The sequence below is a fragment of the Hydra vulgaris genome, chromosome 03 (genome assembly GCF_038396675.1).
Source record: "Hydra vulgaris chromosome 03, alternate assembly HydraT2T_AEP".
Classification (NCBI taxonomy): domain Eukaryota; kingdom Metazoa; phylum Cnidaria; class Hydrozoa; order Anthoathecata; family Hydridae; genus Hydra; species Hydra vulgaris.
The window spans coordinates 53,650,129-53,666,713 of NC_088922.1; the positions used below are offsets into that span (position 1 = coordinate 53,650,129).

Consider the following 16,585-nt stretch of genomic DNA (forward strand, 5'->3'; position numbering starts at 1 on the left):
GTTTTTGCCATTCTTCAAATAACTCCAATTTTGTAATAGAATACACTCGGTCTGAAAAAATTTAAATAAAAATTCGGGCAGACGCGGGCAGCCAAATTTTTATATCTAGACGCCTTGTTGTTGTGGTTATAATACATAAAAAAATCAGCCTGGATATATTTGGATAAAATTAGTAACACGCTTTGAAAATTAAAAAACGAAATTGCAATATTTACATAGTTTTTTTAATTCTACAGAATCATTTATGCCAATTATTTTAAATAAGTTTTCGATAAAATACAAAGTACATCAGAGAACAGCAGAGTTAATTATTATTCGCAATAAATAAGTTATACGTTATTGTTTCACAGCAAAATTGTAGCTATTTTTTTTACAAAATTATTAATATCTTTAAGTGACACTTGCTATAACAATTAATTAAGTGATAATGATTTAACATTTAAAAACGCGTGCACTAATTAATATTTTGAAATTTTCTCTAGGGAGTATTCAGTAATATCATGGGAAAATCTACTAATTGATTCCTTGAATTGACTTTAGTCCAGCTAGATTGTATGAGTCGATGTGAGCCGTGGCGCAGTAGTTAGCGCACTTGTCTCAAATGCTTGTCTCGCTTGTCTCACTTGTCTCACTTGTCTCAAATGTTAAAGATCCTTCAACCTCTGGACAAGCTTTGAACATCGTTTTAGAAGGAGGCGTGAGTTTCCTGTTAAATGCTCTTCCGCGGTGCTCTGTGATAAGACCGTTAGGACTTCATGGGGCACCTAAACAAAAGAAAATAATAAAAAATAATAATGATGTTTTTTTATTAATTCTTGTTGTATATCGTACAATATCGAATAATATCGTACAATATCGAATAATATCGTACAATATCGAATAATATCGTACAATATCGAGTTTATTGAAACTTTTGAGAAAGTAATATCGACAATATCGACTTTTCTAATTATTGCAATAGCTAAAAATTTCTTCAACACATATTATCATTATTTTATTAAACACCCTCTGTAAATGTGTTTACAAGGTAAAAATACATAAAAATAGTTTAAGATATATAAAGAAAGAATAAAGTATATCACTTGGGAATGTTTTCTTCAAGAGTATTTTTGAAAATTGTTCGCTGTTGCTTTGCATTCCAACATTGAATTGCTTGTACTAAAATTTGATTAGTATCTTCAGGAATTATATTTTCTGAAATAATTATTTTCACTTTCTTTTTATCCTGAATTAAATTTTTCATATTTATTTTATGGATCTTACATAATTCCTTTATATCATCTAAAAATGAATATTTTAATGAACAATAGTTAAGCTGAGAATTGATGATTTCAAAAGTTACTTTATTATTTAATAGACGGATAAATATGTTTATTTTATTTTGTTGTATGTAAGTCGATATCTCCCGAACTTTAAATAGAAAGTTTATATAGTTTTTGCTATACTTAGAGATATTAAAAAATGACTTAACTGCATTTCTTCCAAGTTTATTAAGTCTTTGCATTGTTGACTCTCTATTTTCACAGAGTTCCAGATCATGCGTTAGCGTCGGAACTCTGTGAAAATAGAGAGAAATTAGCGAAGATGGATGTACAAACCGGATACCAGATTGAATCAGAGTTTGCACTATTGTTTGAAAATTTGATACCTTATTGTTAATATTTGTTCTATTGAGTGAGGCAAAAATAGACTTTTGTATATCCCAAATAAAGCCTAGATGATTAAGTTTTTCATTTGGTATTATTTGATGGTCGTCTAGGGTTATCTTGCAATTAGTTAATTGTCTTTTTCCCGAAAGCAACAGTTACGTTTTGACAGCATTGAGCTTTATGCCATTTAAGTTATTGTAAATATTACACGTTGTAATCAGCCTTTCAAGACCAGATAGATTAGAGCTAAGAAGAATGATGTCGTCAGCATAAGCGACAACACCTGTGAAGTTTCCTTGTATAGAAGTACCCACAACGTTATCATTTTTTATAGTTTCGAGTAACTTTTCGGTATATATGTTATATAGGTAGGGGGACAGAATGGATCCTTGTCTCACTCCTTGCTTAAGAGAAAATGAAACTGATTAAGAACCTAGGTAAGAGACAGTTGCACTACTTTTGTGGTATAAAGAAGATATAGTGTTAACTATTTGGAGAGGCAAATTTTTATCAAAGTAAAGTTTATTAACGAGAATGTCCCAGTTGCAGCTGTCAAAAGCTTTTTCAGCATCTTAAGAACATAAATAAATAGACGAATTATTGTTGTTGCAATGCTTAATTGTTTCGCTTTTAAAAAATTCAGCATGCAAGGTCGAACTCTTACTATTGAAACCAAATTGAAGGGGATGTGTTTCTTTTATCTCTGGACTGATGAGTAAAATTAGGTGTTCTAAAAGTTTCGTAAATATTGGAATAATACTGATACCTCGGTAGTTATTTGGGTCGGTAAGTGATTTTTTAGACGATTTGACTAGCGGTATAATAGTTGAAGTTGACATAGATGTAGGGGTCCATCCATGATTAATTGAAAAGTGAAAAAATTTTCTTATCCATTGCGTTAGTGCATCACGCTGGGCATATTTTAAATGTTCTGCAGATGTATTGAAATGATCTTGGCATTTATTAAATTTTAGGCAAGAAATAGCGACTTTTATATTTTCATCAGTAATAGCTATTTCATCAGGATTTTCACAAGGTGGAATTTGACGATAAATAGAACTATGATTTAACCTTTCACTGTTTAATCGTTTTTCAAATATAGTAGCAAATTCTGCGGTAATCGATTCTTTATCCTTTTTATTGTTTATAGCAAAAAGTTTTGGATTTGAATTCTTTTTTATACACTTAAAAACATTCCAAAAGTTTTTTGGGATAGAGTTTTTTAGTTTTTCAATTTTTATTTAATAATAATATGTAAATAATAACTTTAAAAAGTATTACGCTGCGAGTAGGGTTCGAACCTACGCGGGAAGATCCCATTAGATTTCAAGTCTAACGCCTTAACCACTCGGCCATCGCAGCTGTGACTTTGTTAAGTACTATTATATTATTATTTTATTATTAGATTATTTAAATTAGTTTTGAAGTTTGATTTTGATGTTGGAAAATATTTTCCATTTGGTAACCATTACGTTATCATTTTAAAATTTATTGAAGTTAATTTTTCTTTAAAAAGTTATTAACATTTTTTTAAGATTTGCATGCGTACCCGTATCTAGGTATGCACCCATATGCACCCGTTTTTTTTGGTTTTAGTATTAAAATCTCCCTTCGCCGCCCCCCCTTGCCGCACTCCTCCGCCAAAAAATTCTGATTTCGTCTCACCAGGGCCGACAACACCGGGGGGTTACGTTCTCTTCCCCATTCCTTCCACTTTTTTTCTAAAGGACCTTTTTTTAAAAAAAAAATTTCTAGATATAAAAAGTTTTTTTTAGAAATTGACTGTGCCTCTCCACTTCAAAACCCGTGTCGTCGGCCATAGTCTCAGATATCTGATATCTAAGACTATGAGTGCGCAATCATTGCTCAAGCTCAAAAGTTTAGAGATTTCATAAAAGCGTTCGATTTTGCATCAAAGCAGAGCCGTCCCAGCCGGTACAACTCAGAAAAAAGTTGCGATTGGTTTTTGTCGCATGTTTAAAACTTTCTAAAACAAAAAGAGTAAAACTTTTCCATTCCGTGAAATTAAGTATTACTATTTATAAAAAACACCAGTTAAATATTATAATTAAATAAAAACTTCTACTATGGATGTAACTCTTTATTTTTTAATTAATTTTAATTACAATACTTTTATTACAATATTTCAATGGAGTATTGATACCGTCGTTATCGAGTATAATGTAATATATACAACACTGTTAAGATTAAACGCCGTGTTAAATCTTTTACAGACAAAAAAAAAGTTAAATATACTCGATTAAGTCTAGTTTATCTTTAAATAAGATGAGATTTTTAACTTCCACTGTTGGTAATTTGTTCCAGAATTTAACTATACAATTTGTAAAAAAATCCTCACGATTTCGATTTACAGTATCGGACAAAACATGGTGGACAAACTCAAATTTTGAAATTTTGAAGTTGATCAAAAACTAAAAAGAACTAGTAGAACAATTGTACATATTAATTTTTAAATTTTTTATTTTGTTCTTAACAAAATTTAAAACGTTTGAATCATACTACGAATCACAAAAAAAAATTATAACGCATTTTTTTCAACAAACTACTTTTTTCCTTGGACAAAACAAGGTGGACAAATGAAAACGATGCTATTTTTTTAAGATTTTTATTGTCTTTATTCAATTTACCGTATTCTTTTGTTTTCACTTTTATCATAATATTATTACTCTAAAATAATAAAATAGATTTTGGACGTTTGACCAATTATTTTTTCAATTAAATTAAAAATAGATTTAACTTGCTATATATGGCGTAAATTGCAACTTAAAATGACTTAAAACGACAAAATTGGAGTGTTCTACGTGAAAATAATATTAAAGATTTTAAAAGCGGAAAACTAAAATTTGTAGAAGATATAATATAGATATATCGACTGCAAGCAAAACTGTTAATCATTTGGATCTCGCGACTGCTATAAACCAAACCAACGGGGCGGACGTCCAAGAAAAACATCACAAAGACTAGATCGAATAATTGTTAAAGAGCTTAAAAAAGATCCATTTTTGTCACCCACAAAATTAATAAAAAAAACTTGAACTACAAATCTCCAATCGCACTGTGCGACGAAGAGCTAACGAAGCAAAATTGTTTTCTCGAATGTCTGCCAAGAAACCACTAACTTCTTTTAAAAATAGATATTAGCTTTCTTGCGTTTGCCAAAGTACACCAAAATTGAACTGTAGACCAGTGGAAAAACATACTTTTTTGTGATGAATCAAAATATAACGGCAAAAAGTGAGTGTGGAGACCAAAGAACACCAGGCTCAATACTAAATATACCAAGAAGAGTGTTAAGCACGGAACGTCTGCTATGGTTTGGGGGTCTTTCTCAGCACTAGGAACTGGTCCTATTCACAAAATTAATGGAATTATGGACCGCTTTGTTTACAAAGATATAATGGAAGATGTAATGTTACCACGTCCTGAATGGGAAACGCCCCTAAAATGGATTTTTCAACAGGACAATGATCCCAAACATACGTCAAAAGTTGTAAAACAATGGTTCAAGGTCAAGAATATCACCATAATGGAGTGGCCTGCACAAAGCTCTGACTTGAATCCCATAGAAAATTTCTGGAAAATAATTGACAATAAGATTGAGCGTGCAAATGTGAAGACCAGTGAGGAATTATTTGAACAAATCGAGAAGGCCTGGCGAGAGATTGATATGAGAATTGTTGACTCTATGAGTTTTGAGTCTATGCCTCGAAGAATGAAAGCAGTAATTAAAAGTAAAGGAGTTCCTACCAAATATTAAGTTAATTTTTGGAGTTTTTTGAAAAATAATAAGTTAATTTTTGAAATTTTTTGATTTTTCAATCAATTTTTTGAGTGTCCACCTTGTTTTATCCAAGGAAAAATGTAATTTGTAAGGGAAAATGTGTTATAAAACTTTTTTAGTGATTTCTAGTATGATTCAAAAACTTTAAGTTTTGTTAACAACCTAATAAACTACATAAAAAATAATATGTTCAATTGTTTTAATAGTTTTTTTTAGTTTTGATCAACTTTTGTTCAAAAATTGAGTTTGTCCACCATGTTTTGTTCGATACTGTATATCACATATATTTTTTCCTCAATCTAAAATAAATTATTTATTAACCGCTCTCTCTTCATATAGAGAATAATTTAGTGAAACATGATATTCACTAAAAAAAAAAACTTATGTAACTACTACAAAAGTGGAATGCCTAATGTGAAAACCCGTAAAATGTGTTTTTATTCCCTCCATGAAATAGCCGTTTATAGTACTTAACCATAAAGAAAAGGAGGAAAAACGTGGACCAGGAGGAACCACGTGGAAAAACCAGGAGAAAAACGTGTTTTGTCCAAGGAAAAATGTAGTTTGTTGAGAAAAATGTGTTATAAATATTTTTTGTGATTTTAGTATGATTCAAACGTTTCAAATTTTGCTAAAAACAAAATAAACTATTTAAAAATTAATATGTACAATTGTTTTACTAGTTTTTTTAGTTTTTGATCAACTTTTGTTCTAAATTTGAGTTTGTCCATCATGTTTTGTCCGATACTGTAAATATTTCTTAACAGCGAATAAATGATGTTTGTAACTATGAATGTTTGAAGACGGACCTGAAAAATTTAAAGAGAACGAATGTTGAGGGGTATTTTCAAAGTTATTTTCTCTATAACATAATACCATTTTTACATTTGTATGAGATCTCCTCGATTTCTTCGTTGTTTTAAAGATGTCAATTTCATTTTTTCTAGTCTTTCATTGTATGATAGATGACGTAGCTCAGGTACAGATTTCGTTACTCGTTTTTGAATTTTTTTCTGATATATTTACATCTTTTTCAAGATAAGGACTCTATACCTGTTTTGCAAATTCTAAATGCGACCGTATATAGGGCTACCAATACCAGACCAAAATTTAAATACCGGGTTTTTGGTATTAGAATTAGTGAAAACCGATATAGGGGAGACCGGGGCTAGTTGGCCGCAGGGGTAAGTTGACGAACTGAGTTTATCTTTAGAGCCTTTCATCAGAAAGTGACAAAAATTACTCAAAAACTTTCTTATTGACCATTTCATCATTCACTGTCAGGATTCGCGCATGCGCATGGGAGATATTGAGATATATGCGTTTTTTGGACAAAAACGTAACTTTTAGAACATCGCTTCCTTTTTGCTTTACAAAGAAAATATTTAATCGTATGAAAAAAAAAATTATTGTGAAAGTTCCAGTCACAATTAGTTTACTATATCCAGTCAGACTTTTTTTTCAAAGCTGCCGTTTTTCAGGATCTATAGACTGTTTGTTAAAAAAAAAACTTTCGGGGCTAGTTGACAAATTTTTAACAATATTGAAAATATTTATTCTTACAAAAAAATCAAAAAAAAAAAATTTTTTTAGTTTTTTTTTCCACAGATGAAAGGTGGGCTACAGTTTGGCTTTAATACGGACTAATATTTGGTACCAGCTAAAAGTAATATTAAATTTCGAGATAAAGTTGTTGCAAAAATTAATTTTAAAAGTCTTTACTATTGAGATAACGGATAATAAATCAAAAAATATTATAATTTCCACTTGCTATAGACCTCCAGAAAATGATATAACTAAATTTTCAAATTTTTTAAATGAAATCTTTCTTAAAATAAATGAAAAGGGAAAAAATATTTTCTTTATAGGAGATTTAAATATTAACAGTCTAAACTACAAAGAAAACGCGGTTACTAAACTCTTTTTTGATAATCTGTTTCAATTATGTATCCTTTCAATCATCAACAAACCTACTCGGATAACCTCAACCTCCGTCTCTGCAATAGACAATATATTAACAAATACATTTCTTGAAACTTCTTTAAAAGCAGGAATTATCAAAACCGATTTATCAGACCATTTTCCTATTTATTTTTCATTATTTCAAGATTTAAGAACCTATAACAAAAGTATATAAAAGAAAAATCAATCAGTTTTCTACTAAACATTTTAAAGACTCGCTATCCGTAGTAAATTGGGATGAAGTGTATCAAGAATGTAACCTTGGACACACAAATTCCACATACAATTTATTTATAAATATTTTTCTAGATCACTACAATAAACATTTCCCTGTTGAAGAGAAAGAAATAAAGCTAAAGTATCTAAACTGCCCATGGATAACTAAGGGGATTAGAAAATCATCAAAAACAAAGCAAAAACTCTATATCAAGTATTTAAAAAATAGAAACGAAACTAACTTAACTACATACAAGGAATACAAAAATCTATTTGAAAAAATAAGAAAAAATTCAAAAAAAGTATATTATTCAAAACAACTACAAAAAAGCAAAAAGGATATTAAAAAAACCTGGAACATATTGAAAGAAATAATAGGTAAAAACTATATTAAATCAAATAATTTACCCGATAAAATTATCGTTAACGAAACTGAATATATCGACAAAACTTCTATCGCTGAAAACTTCAATAGCTTTTTTGCAAACATAGGCCCTAATATGGCTTCAAAAATTCAATGCCCTAATATCTCCTTCAAAACCTATATCACAAACCAACATTTCTATTTAAATATTTTCTCTGGACTAAACCATGAAGAACTAGAAATTGCAAAAAACTCGCTTAAGACGAATAAGGCCCCTGGGATAGACGACATTTGTAGCTATATAGTTGTAAATGTGTTTCCGGAAATAAAACAACCAATCTATGAAATATTTAAATCTTCAATTATTACAGGATCCGTACCGAATAAATTAAAAATAGCCAAGGTAATACCAACATTAAAAACCGGTGATGCATTTACACTAAATAACTACAGACCTATCTCAGTGCTACCTGTATTTTCAAAACTTTTGGAGAGAGTAATATACAATAAATTGTATAAATATCTAACAAATAACAAAATCCTAAATGAAAAACAGTTTGGCTTCCAAAAGCAACATTCAACCGAACACGCAATTCTTGAACTTATAAATAATATAAATGACTCCTTTGAAAACAAAAAATACGTCCTTGAAGTCTTTGTTGATTTATCTAAGGCATTTGACACGGTAGATCACGCTATCTTAATTAGGAAAATGGAAAAATATGGGATAAAAGGTGTTGCACTAAACTGGTTCAAAAATTTTTTTCTAGACAGAAAACAATGCGTTATTGCTCATGGAAAAAAATTTTCATAATTACTCAAAATAAAATGCGGTGTCCCCCAAGGTTCCATTCTTGCACCTCTTTTGTTTTTAATATACATAAACAATCTTCCTAAAGCCTCAAGTAAATTAGATTTCATAATGTTCGCGGACGACACCAATTTATTTTATGCATCCTCATCAATTACAGAACTTTATGAAACTACAAATACTGAACTTGAAAAAATAAACAGTTGGGTAAAATCTAACAAATTACCGTTAAACACAGAAAAAACCAAATACATTCTTTTTCATTCTAACCTTAAAAAAATACCACCCGATTTACCTTCGCTAAATATAGATACTAAAGAAATAGAGAGAACCCAAGCAACTAAATTTCTTGGGATACTTATTGATGAGAACATCTCATGGAAATCACATATAGATATATTAAATACCAAAATATCAAAAAACATTGGTATCCTCAACAAAGCTAGTTCTATACTGTCTCCTGATGATAATTTAAGGTTTCTATACTTCTCGTTTATACAAAGCTACTACATATACGCTAATGTTGCGTGCGCGAGCACTCATAGATCCAAACTAACCACACTATATCGAAAACAAAAACATGCTGCAAGAATAGTTTTTAATAAGGATAGACTCTCGCATGCTGAGCCACTTTTAAAAAATTTGAAAGCATTAAATGTATATTTTTTTTTTTTTTTTTTTTTTTTTTTTTTTTTTTTTTTTTTTTCTTTCTCTGTTTTAATATAATATAAGATTTTACAACTTCGTAATATAAAATTTCAATAAATAAAATAAGTAAAACAGATAGGGGCTCAAAGAAGATGAGGATGACAGTACGTTATCGCAATCTTTTCATAGAGCCCCTATAACAAGATTTCAAAAAAATATCGTAATATGTTAATGCGTAATAAAATTTCAATAAAATATCGTAATAAAACGCGTAATTTGCTAATAAAATTGATAAGCAACCAACAAAAGTAGAAATAAAACAAAAACAGATTTATGAGAAATTATTCAAAGTATGATTAACCAAAAACATTTCTTATATTTTAAAAATTTCTTTTTTTGTTAAAAACTTGAAGGAACTTAACGAATTTACCGTGCCTTTGAATCCTTTTTGAAAAGTATTCCATACTTTTGGACCTCGATATAGAATGCTGTACTCTGAATATTTGTTTATTATCCGAGGCAGTTTATATGTGTTGGACATATTCGCTCTAAGATTATAGCTATCATTTTTATTTATTTTAAACTTGTTATTAAAGCTTATAGGAGAGATATTGTGATTATAACGATACATGAAAATTAAATGCTGGTAGATATTAATTTCAAACACATTCATCATTTTCATATCTTTCATTAAGGGCTTAGCGTGTTCACGCCTATTTTTTGAGTAAATGATTCTGCAGGCATGTTTTTGTAGACTATAAATTTTTTTAATCAAATTTTTATATCAAATCAATATATTCCAAAATTTGTTATTTATGCTCAAATATAAACTTGGACTTGTTCCTTCTTACTTTTCAAAGAATTTTTTCCAAAATAGCAAAAATAGATACCATACTAGAGGAACGGGAAACTTCAACGTACCTTTTAAAAAAACAAATCTCTCGCACTTTTCCATTTCGTACCGTGGTCCTTATCTATATAACAAATTAATATCAAAAAATACTCTACTAGAAAAATCGAATAACTTAAATACTCTGAAAACGTTATTAAAAGATCTCATTTTAAACACTAACAACTTTATGAATTTTTATTAACCCAAAAACATTTAAAACTATGTATAAAACTAACTTTGTTCCGAAACCAATGTAAACTCTAATAACTCAAAAAACTCTAAATAACTCAAAAACAACAGCAGTAACAAAAACACAAAAGCAAATAATAGGCTTATTTATCAACACTCAAACGACTACACATTACCTATTTAGCAAATCGTGTACCTACTTATATTAATGTCTATTGAAATAAAATTAAAAAATTAAAAACTACTTTTTGTTTGCTTTCTTTGTTTTTTTGCATTTTGGATTTTTATTCTCATTCTGCCGAAAACCGATAACATTTAAAAAAAAAAAAAATATATATATATATATATATAAACTTATTTTAAATGAAAGCATCCATAAATATTAGTAACGCATAGCGGTTTCTTGATGACAAGATTGTCGGTCTTGTGCAAGTTTTCCGCGTTCTTTGAAGTAATTTCTAATACTTTACAGTTTTACATTATATATTTTTTTGTATAACGTAACTTTGTAACTATTATTATTATTATTATTTTTTTAAATTTTACTTACTCTGTAAAGATTCTATTATATTTTACGAATTTGTAAAGATTAAAGAACAAAAAAATTTTTTCGCGCCTTTTATTTTGCACCTTTTTTTGCAAGTGTTTGGCGCCATTTTTCGGTCCGCCATGTTTTCATTCAAAGTTTTATTGTTAAAGTTACATACAATTTATTGGAAATGAATAATACAGATGGAATTATGTTATATTACATAGTTTAAGAGTGGATAATCACATAATTGGAATGTTTTAAATCATCAAAATATTTACAAATATAAAATTAAAAACTATTTCTTCTTGAATTGAATCACTAAAAAGTATCAACATTTAGATGTCATCTTGTTTCTTTTGGACATGATTTACATGTCCAAGAGAAACAAGATGTTTTCCATTATACGAACTTAATGCCCTTACTAAATTATGTCCATAATTAGATTTATTTGCGGACACCTTGTACCGGTTCCACGAGATAATTTTGAAGAGGTAGTGAACACTTTCTCCTGATTGCTCCGAATAAAGTCCAAGGCCCATTTATTTTGTTTTACAGAAATCAGATACATGATTGAACACGATATGAAATTTTGGTGTTAAAGTAATACCATGTTCCAACATCAAATTTTTATAGCAGGCTTTTTTAAATTTTTGATATTAGTTTGAAAGTCTTCATCAAGCCCGGATCCAAAGCAAGCATTCTCCAAAAGACTTTAGTTTAATTGGCAGCTTATCATTAAAGACTTCCTAATTTTTAAGAATTTTTCGAGAAGAATTTCCATTAAATTTTCCACTATGCTGACCAGTCTTAATAATTTGCAACAGTTCGTAAATCTTCTTCATATTTATTTCCAACCAAATCCGCTCCAAGTTATCCATTATATGGTTGACAGTTCCCTTCATTATATGAAGCTTTTCTGCAATGTTTAATTAGACGAATAGGGTCGTCTGTAATTTCAGTGTGGATTTTTCCAAATTCTATTGTTTTATCTAAAATTTCAGCTGTAATTAAGGGGTAAAAATCATTAATATGAAATTGTATAAATGCGCATTCATTTTTATTACTAGTTTTAAAAAATCAATTTAAAACATCAGTGGTGTTTTTCCACTGTTGCAAATTTAATTTTTTCCGAATAATATTATTTATTTCGTCTAATTTAATTTTACTAACGTGCCCTAGTTCACTTTTTGAAGGTACTATTAGCCCACAAGGGAGTTTATTTTGGAAATTTGGTTTATGATCTTTGATCATAAACCACTATGATCGACTGATTCAATTTTAGCATTTATTATAATTTATTATTGCTCTGTTCTTTAAGAACACTGAGCACTCTGTTTGTAGAATTCACTAAAATAATTTATATATATATATATATATATATATATATATATATATATATATATATATATATATATATATATATATATAATATATATATATATATATACATATATATATATATATATATATATATATATATATATATATATATATATATATATATATATATATATATATATATATATATACATATATATATACATATATATATATATATATATATATATATATATATATATATATATATATATATATATATATATATATATATATGTATGTATGTATGTATGTATATATATATATATATATTTATATACATATATATATACATATATATATATATACATATATATATATATATGTATATATATATATATATATATATATATATATATATATATATATATATATATATATATATGTTTCTATATATGTATATATATATTTCTATATATGTATATATATATATTTCTATATATATATATATACATATATATATATATATATATATATATATATATATATATATATTTAATTTTACTAACTTGCCCTAGTTCACTTTTTGAAGGTACTATTAGCCCACAAGGGAGTTTATTTTGGAAATTTGGTTTATGATCTTTGATCATAAACCACTATGATCGACTGATTCAATTTTAGCATTTATTATAATTTTTTATTACTCTGTTCTTTAAGAACACTGAGCACTCTGTTTGTAGAATTCACTAAAATAATTTTTATATATATATATATATATATATATATATATATATATATATATATACATATATATATATATATATATATATATATATATATATTATATATATATATATATATATATATATATATACATATATATATACATATATATATATATATATATATATATATATATATATATATATATATATATATATATATATATGTATGTATGTATGTATATATATATATATATATATTTATATACATATATATATATACATATATATATATATATATGTATATATATATATATATATATATATATATATATATATATATATATATATATATATATATGTTTCTATATATGTATATATATATTTCTATATATATATATATATACATATATATATATATATATATATATATATATATATACATATATATATATATATAATATATATATATATATATATATATATATATATATATATATATATATATATATGTATATATATTTACATATACATGTGTATATATTAACTACTAACTTCTAACTGTTTAGGAATCAATATCGATGAAAACCTTAGTTGGAAGTATCGCATTGATTTGTTGTGCAACAAAGTTGCTCGAAATATAGAAGTAATGAACAAAGCTAGAAAAGCTTTAAATAAACAAAGTTTAGCACAATTATATTTCTCATTAATTTAAATTGATTTCAAATGATGACGTATTTAAAAAAAAGTCCTTTAAATACGCCATCATTAGAAATCAATTTATTTGATATAGCTTGCGTGCAAAATAATTTTGCAATAGCTCATTTGATAATACTTTAAGTTTAGTTTTTATACTTAGTTTTATTTAGTTATTTATAAACTTTGGGATATATATAATTCTGACATATATAAAATTCGCCGAATGGTCACACACGAGCAGTAAACGCCTGAGGGAAGAAATGAAATACATTAGAATAAAGGAGAATTATTTTTCAAACAAAGCATATTTTGACAGTTGTCAAGAAAAAAATAAAGATTAATAGAGGAATATTTAAAATAAGACAGACAATGCACCTAAACAGTACTAACAATAATAATAATAATAATAAAAAAAAAAAAAAATTGTTATATAAATACTAATATGAACTAAGATAAACAAAAAAATATATCATCAAACAAAAAATAAAACAAAAAATACATTAAAAAATAAAAAGTACGCATACAACAATGAAAGGCCTCAGAATGGAAAAAAAAAAAAAAAAAAAAAAAAACATTAATGCCAATGTGTAGACATAATTTGTGTAGTGATTAAGTAATAAACATCTCCTCAGAGTCGCGTCTATTATTCCTGGCGTTTCGATGATTATAACTAGTTTATCCCGTCAGACAAACATCATCGCCACTTATGCTTTACCCCGCGACTTACGCCTATTCCATACTGCAGTAAAAAAGGATTCACTACAAGTAGCCAAAACCCTACCACACCCAAATTTGTAAAGCACTAATATTTTTTTGATGATATGATAAAAAGTGTCGATCTACTGCAACATATAAATAAAAATAATAAAAATAAATAACTTACCATACCACCGGTAGAAAAAACTAAGCACAATAAATAAAATTCAAGCAAAAACGCCAAAAAACAAAATTAAAAAAACTAAAGTGTGTAAACAGAAATACTAATAAATTAACCCCTAAGACCATTTAAGCCATACAGGTACTTCCAGCACAAATAAATCCAAAACAATCAAATGGCAATATACCCTATTAAAAACCCTTTAAAACCCTTTATACATTAAGAAAATGAAGTTTTAAAAAATAATAGCAATTTTACGCTTATTAGTAACACGAAAAATATTATTTAATTGAAAAGAAAATTTTTTTTTTTTTTTAAAATACCTTTTTTATTAACAGCTTAAAATGCAAACGGCGTGATAGTTAAACAGAAATATATACATTTTATAAAAGCCGGATGTTTAAGCTATAAAATGACATATAATAAAGTCATTTTTGAGAATACTATTTTTCCACTTTTTTCCACCACCTGGTAGACAAAACCTCAAAAAAACTATTATTTTCAAAATCATATAATAAAACATGTTTGTAATACTCTATTTTACTATTTGTACACACATATATATATATATATATATATATATATATATATATATATATATATATATATATATATATATATATATATATATATATATATATATATATAATATATATATGTACAAGCATGCAACAATTCTTGCCGAAAAATAGTAAATAGAGGCATAAAGCAAACCCACATTTTTTAAAGTTTGTAGAATAATTGAAAAAATATATAAGTATCTTATTCATAGATTATATACCACAGTGATATTTCATGAGTGGTATATAATCTATGAATAAGATAATTAGAGATTATTTTAAAGTATTCTTCAAACGTTTCAAACGGGGGTTTGCTTGATGCCTCTATTTACTATTTTTCGGCAAGAATTGTTGCATGCTTGCACACTTATATATATATGTATATATATATATATATATATATATATATATATATATATATATATATATATATATATATATATATATATATGCATAATAATAATAAATATATATATATAATATATATATATATATATATATATATATATATATATATATATATATGCATAATAAAAACTTATTCCAGGTTTTTTTTAATAGTACATTAAAAATTAAAATATTAACAAGTTAGATGGGTAAAAATATTCAAATCAAAAGATATTTCATACGAGACCCAAGATATATCATACGAAAAACTATCCTTATTGAACCTGATGAAGATGTACAAGGATCAAGGTTACTATCTGCTCGTCAGGTACTTTATGTTTTGTTACACACTTCACCACAAAACTAAAAGAGAGGCTGCAAATAAAACAGTTAAATAAATTCTATTATTTTAAAATTGAGCAAGATTATAAGTCGGACTTATATATACATATATATATATATATATATATATATATATATATATATATATATATATATATATATATATATATATATATATATATATATATATATATATATATATATATATATATATATATATATATATATATATTTATATATATATATATATATATATATATATATATATATATATATATATATATATATATATATAAATCCGACTTTTCTCTCGTTGTGGATTGTTTTAGTTCAAACTGATCAATTTGAAGTAGAACAATTTTATTAAAAACAAGATTTTTAAGTTTTGGTTTTAAAGAAAATATATTGTCAGAAAGAGTAATTAAGGTGTATTTCGGTGTACTTCTTAACTTTTGAGATAAGATATGAGATTTAGTGAACTAAGAGTAGTTTATTATTGCAAGAAGTCAATGGCCGCGATAAGAGATAGAGATAAGAGGGGCCGCGATAAGAGATAGAGATAAGAGGGGACGCGATAAGAGATAGAGATAAGAGGGGACGCGATAAGAGATAGAGA

The 16,585-nt window shown here is 26.6% G+C and overlaps 1 non-coding gene across 1 annotated transcript; it reads right to left on the bottom strand.

Moving 5' to 3' along the window:
- Positions 1–2,929: 2,929 nt before the first annotated feature.
- trnas-uga (transfer RNA serine (anticodon UGA)) lies at positions 2,930–3,011 on the bottom strand. The gene has a single exon. It is a non-coding gene; the product is annotated as a tRNA-Ser (tRNA).
- Between the last annotated feature and the right edge of the window lie 13,574 nt (positions 3,012–16,585).